This window comes from Apostichopus japonicus, chromosome 13 (assembly GCF_037975245.1).
Source record: "Apostichopus japonicus isolate 1M-3 chromosome 13, ASM3797524v1, whole genome shotgun sequence".
Lineage (NCBI taxonomy): Eukaryota > Metazoa > Echinodermata > Holothuroidea > Aspidochirotida > Stichopodidae > Apostichopus > Apostichopus japonicus.
In genome coordinates, this window is record NC_092573.1 from 24,494,553 (window position 1) to 24,501,112 (window position 6,560).

A 6,560-nucleotide genomic window follows, 5' to 3' on the forward strand; every position below is an offset into this window, starting at 1 on the left:
TTATTGACCCTGAAATTCAGGTTAGATATTTTCAATATGTTTACTTTTCGTTATTGAGTCATAATCTCGCAGATCGGAAGATAACAAAACTGTATATGTGCAATTTAGAATATCTAAGACTCATCAATATGCCATTAAGGAAAAGACTATAGATAAGTGCCAACGAAATCTAGGGTATAGGATGATGACTAATATACCATCATTAAGTGGAAGGGTAACAGCTGTAAAATGTAACATTTTTTAATTAAATCGCTTGTTTTTCCTTTGCGTTATACCGTTTAAAGTAAATAAGACCCTAGTGTAGGAAAATAAGCGAGTGTTCAAACATGCAGCTGGTTGTTTCCATGGTAACATTTCCCGCCACAAAAAACAAACAAAAACCTAAAGGACTTCGCAGTTTGTTTATCGGCTTGGTGGATACAATAGTGATGGTATACATTGCAATGTATACCACACACACGACCCTCAGAAGATAGGTCTCTGGGTCAAACGACTATGGGCAATACTGGCGATAAACCATATACCTAGCCGACCCGGCGCGGCCCAACCACCTGCCCACCGCCCAGATACACAAACACACAGGCTACTAAAATCATACAAATTTCACCTGAAGTACCAAATCAAATGTAAAAACCAAACACAGTATGCCCACATCGTGACCTGCACAAGGGAATGTTGTGTATGGTATTCGTGTTGAAATTCGTGTCAGTATCAAACAATTATCAATATTATTGGCAAGCGTCGATACTTGGGTCCTTACATGAAGCCAGTCTTTAGAAACATTCCGCCCACCTCTCCGGGCCCACCCCCCCCCCCAAATGGCAAAAGTCAAGGCCGAATTTCATTAGTCTTTCATAAAGAAGCATAAATTGTTCTTTATATGTTATCACTGGCATTTTAGAAAGTCTTCACTCATTTTCATTTTTGATTGAGAAAAAACGGCTTCTGTTATTATGTTTATATCTTGCCGCACTTCCGTTGTTTCGTAACCTTCTTCTCTTTGTTTATGTTATTATAAGGTTACTGGAAAACCAACAATTCTTCTGATTTCCGGATGTTGTTAAACCTCAAAATATTACTTATCTAGTTCTTAATTCAGCTGTGGAAACATTCCGTCCGGAATGGCTTTTCCTCCTTAGATTCCAAATCTGATTATCATCAGTATTATTATTATTGTTATTTTTTAATTCTTTGAATGAAAGTTAATATATAATAAAATAATAAAGTAATAGTGTGCCATTATCAATTTCATTTGATTGCAAATACTTTAACGACAAAAAAATAAATAAAAAATAATAACAACAACAACAACAACAAAATCAAACGGAATCCCAACCGAACACTGATCACAAAAGAGTCTATTAAAAACAAATAATTGAACCAATCCCTTAGTATGTTTTGTGATTTTTTGTAATGTTTATGTCATCGATATATGATAATATTAGATTTTTATATAGCGCTTTACACCAGCGATAGGTCTCAAAGCGCTTTACAGACGTTATATTACCATGGTCAATGATAACCTGTCCCAGAGACAATCCCTCCAGTCGGCAGCAGTTATATACTGCGCCCAATGACAAGTTACCTCACAGGTACCCATTTAACCCCTGGGTGGAGAGAGGCAAGTGAGATAAAGCATCTTGCCCAAGGTCACAACGTAATGAACTAGACATGAATCGGACCAGCAATCCTTGGATCACGAGTCCGACGCCTTAGCCAATTGGCTACCACGCTCTCGATGAACCCTCATAGCATATGCAACACAGGGTGTTATTTAAAGTGAGATGAAACAATACTTCGAGGTCTTCTATTGATGAAACCATGTCAATTAAAAAAATAATAAGAAACAACACAGCGGAAATAAAAGTCGAGTAAATTAATGAGAAGCCTTAAAAACGAAGCCTTGTTTGAAACAAATGAGGAGTCTCTATATCAATATATTACATATAAGAGCATGTGTGCGGGGGTGGGTGGGTGGGGGGCAAGGGTTGTTCAAACATCCGGCATATTTGTTCAAAATTGGGACTTATTGAACGCAATGATAAGGCATTTCCGACAAGGGCAGTGATGCGTGTTTGTATATGCAGAAGTCACCAAAAATTAAACGTCGAAAAAAAAAGGGTCGAAAAATGCACTGCGCCCCTTACCCGAAATGTTACCCCCCCCCCTCCTTCCGAGTCGCTCTCTATAATCGATGAAACTTCACTGTTGAATGTTCTCATATAAAACGCGACAAGGAATTACTAAGCCAACTGAATTTCTAATTAATATTTGAGAGATGCGAAGAGGGGTGGGTGGGGGTTATGCTCTGTGGGTCCAAGACTGATTCTGGATGAACACAAACGAACAAAGAAGGCACACACTATTAAAGTCTGTTACGTTGTTTACGAGTATTAACTTATAGTTTGTGAAACATGTTGAAAGGAGAGAGTTTCCAGAACTTACCTTACATTTACAACGCAAAGACGTCTAATGTAAAATTAATCAAATAAGTATACCAGGAAAGACCAACAGTGGGGTATTAAGAGACCCCTGCTCAATACCATTTAAAAGCAGAGAATCCAGGGATCGACCCCCCCCCCCCCCGACCCACCCTTCATTCAATTCATTCAAATGCACCATCTAGTCCTGGTGGAATGTGTTCCTATTTCCGCGTCAAACATTTAAAACGCTAAACAGACACAAAACATTTAATCAACATTTATTATACAGAACAAATTTGCACTCAATATACATACTAGTTTATATTTACCAGTCATTATACAGATGAGCAATCCGGCAGAGGATTGATTGTGTCACGTGATACTATCATACATTTGTTTACTAATGATGAATCAAAACATCAAGAAACTCCATAAAATTCATGAATTTTGAAATTAATAGTTAAGTTAGTTCAGTAGCTATTAGATAAATACGCTGGAAGTGATGAATATAATAGGACATGACAAGGTGTGAAATCATTTTAATGACATTAGATGTGAAGCTACCCTAACATTCAATTAGACATAATAAAGAACAAGCCTAGTTTTATGAGTTTATAAGACTACGTGCATTAGATACTGCACTCTCGAGGTTGAAACCATTAAGAGACAATAGTCTATAGTGTTGTTGAATGATGTATATAACTGTTCCACACTTCCATGTATTGTACCAGGACCGAGGAAGTTAGCTTGCTAAAGATTATACTTTATGAATGATCACGTGGTATTTTGTCTATACAAACAACAAGATGCCATCCAGGATCAAACAAGGAGGAGAAAGGCATATTTTTACCGCAAAATGGCATACTAGCACTACTGCCACAATATTACTTTACAAATTTGCTTTCAGAGATGGAGATGGCAGCTGTTGACATCAGTTGAATTCAATGTTGAATAGGATACTAGAATTCATGGCAGTACAAATTCAACAATATGATTATTACACCTATTTTTTTTTATCAATGACATCAGCATGGTGGATAAGTACTTTCCTCCCACATGACAAAGCACTCTACGCAGCTAGTTTTGTTATTTGTCATATAGTACAAATATCTAATATGTACACAATTGATATCTTGCTGAAAATAATTTCCCATGTCCCTTGTCTGTGGCACACACGTCCTATCTCTTGCTACTCCCACCCTACCGACTCCTGCCCATAGTAGAGAGCTACTTAACCCCGGAAAAAAAGTTTTAATTATTGAAAATTGATAAAAAAGAAGAAACGAAAAAAAAAATGCCATGATACTAACAATTTTGAAATTGTGATAGGTCAAATATTAAAGTATATTGTGGCAGTGATGTATCATGAATGCATTATGATGCATTACGCACTATGATGCATCATTATGCATTAAAAATGAAACTAAATAAAATTACTCAAATCCTTACAACAGATCTACTTATGGTGGAGTGTTAGCTCAGTGGTTAACGCCGGTGCCTTTCAATCATAGGGTCCCGAGTTCGAGACACTCCAAGATTAATGTATATCGCCCAGTTACAGAGTTGTTGACAATTGACAATTCATAATCATGGACGTTAAATATGAATCTAAGAGACTGACTTCGGTCAGCTTGCGGCTTTGATAAGCCAACGATGGCTTATTCGCGAGTTCCTGCTTGAAATACAAACTTATAGAAATTCATCTACAAAGACTTTAAAAAATAATACAAAAATCTAAAAGGATAATCCCTTTTGGACACATAAAGTTCAGGAGCTGTACAATAGTCATGACATTTACACAGCATAAGATGACAGAATATAGTCTTAACCATAATGAAAGAATAATGTATGCTTTTAGGTTAATGCATTGATAACAAAATATTCTAGACCATCAAGGTACCAGTGTGAGTCACAGTTGTGTAAATCTGCCAGGTGTTAAAAGAAATTAAAATAAACTGTTAGCAAACTGGTTATCCACTAAAGAGCCTGTGTAAGAGAATGTTTAAAAGTAAGTTGGCCTGACGTTTCGATCCTAGCAGGATCTTCTAAAAGCATTACCATAGTTGGTGTTAGGTGTTAAAAGCATTACCATAGTGATGACAGAAATAATAATCACCAAAAAAGAATTCTGCTTCATGCACAAGGGAGACAAACCGCATAATTCTGTAAACACAATGTCACTAAAATACTAGCAACATTTGTCAGAAGATATTTTTCTAACCTTTTCATAAGTTACTATGAGCCTCTAAGAAGCGTTTAGAGCATTTCTTTGTGTCGGAATGCACACGCTTGAATTGGAGACCAAAGGTATAATGGTATATGGTAAATTCGCGATAGTAAGGGTATTAATATTCATTTAAAGGATAGCGGTGATAATGATCTCATTTGGTTTAATTCGTGTAATCATTGTTTTACTGTATAATTCAATTTTACTGTATAATTTCAGCTAAATGGGTGGAATTATCAACAGGCTTTGAAGAATGAAATTGAGATTGCAATCATTTCAAAGACGTCGCCGCCATTTCTTCACATTCATGTTCCTAAAACCTTTCATAACAGCTAAATCTTTTCATAACAGCTGCACAACATGTAAACGTGTTGCAAGGCTGTTGTTTACACTATCATTTTGGGACGTGCCAAAGTTCTTTTTTTTCTTCAAATCACCCTCAGTGACATTACCTCACTGGACTTTGATTAATTATGAAGGCGTAATATTCCTATCTATGCCAATCTGAGATTATCACTATGTAAGGTAGAAAATATGTTTTCCAACTTTTTTGGAATATTAGAGATTCCTGTTCAAAATTGTCAGGTTAGCCGTAATTTGCAAAAGAAAGTGAAAATCGGAATTCGACACCATGTTAAAAACCATAAATAATAATAATAATAAAACAGATATAGAAAAGCCAAGTCTCCCTTGTGGAACTAATTCTTGCACCACTTTCACTTCATCGAGACGGAAAGACCAAATCTACGTGCGTTATACAATCTCAAGGAAATTCTGCATAGTATGGACGAAACATCCTCTCCGCAGCTGTTCCATGTTAGGTTGTGCATAATCTAAACAAATCAAGGCATGTTAAAACTCTTTTAAATATGTACTATTATGCGAGCATGCAATTTCCCTCTCTGATATAATAAAGTAATACTTACTTACACCCCACAAAAGTCTCCCTTTTGGACAGACACTTCATGATTATTATTCAAATTACGTGTTTCATGTATCAACATTGTAAACAATGCATCCCCACCCATCCAAATTAAAATCTAATGACAGCAATACCTGATTAACATTTAAGTACATATACTTCGCATACAATGTGTATATCATACTTATTATTTATTAATGCTTGAGTTATGTACTATTGCCCAAACGATACAGCTTTTTCTGGAAACGTCGTCATCTGTATATCACCTGAGAGAGAGCTCGGCCCTTTTGATAACCCCAGTCCCGTAACGTAATATTCGAATTAAATGACAAATTTACAATTTTTCAGACATATTCATTTTGTACATGAAACAAATATCATTAGCTAGATAAAAGCGAATACAAAGAGGACTTTTTTACAATTCCACAAAGTGCCATTGTACTAGTGTATACACTGTGTATCAGAATGCCATTACTTTTACTACGACTTAAAGCAAACTAAACTTAAGTAGATTAATATATTGAATTCCTGTAATATCTTAAAAGGCCAATTAAAACAAAATTAAGTTAGAATAAGTATCTGATATTTCAGGTGGACAGTAAAAGACAATCTCATATCATTATCATCGATTAATAAAATCTCCTCCCTCCCTCCCCTCATCCCTCCCTCCTTTTGCTTCTTCCTCTCCCTTCGATCCCCCCCCCCCACCATTCCCCACTTCCTATGAAGTGAATGCACACATTCTTTACCATCTACAAATATCAATCTAATAAAAACAACCATGAACAAATTTTTGACCCACCTTCGCCTCACTTATGAATATTGATGTAACTTTGCTTTTCTTCCCGCCAAAATTCACATTAAAGGAGAGATGCAAACGAATCTTATAGGGGCCAAAGTTTACGGAAGGTGTCATTTAAAATTAACACTAAGAGTCATCACCAACTCCAGTATGGAACGAACATTTAAAAGCCTTTGTTTCAGATGT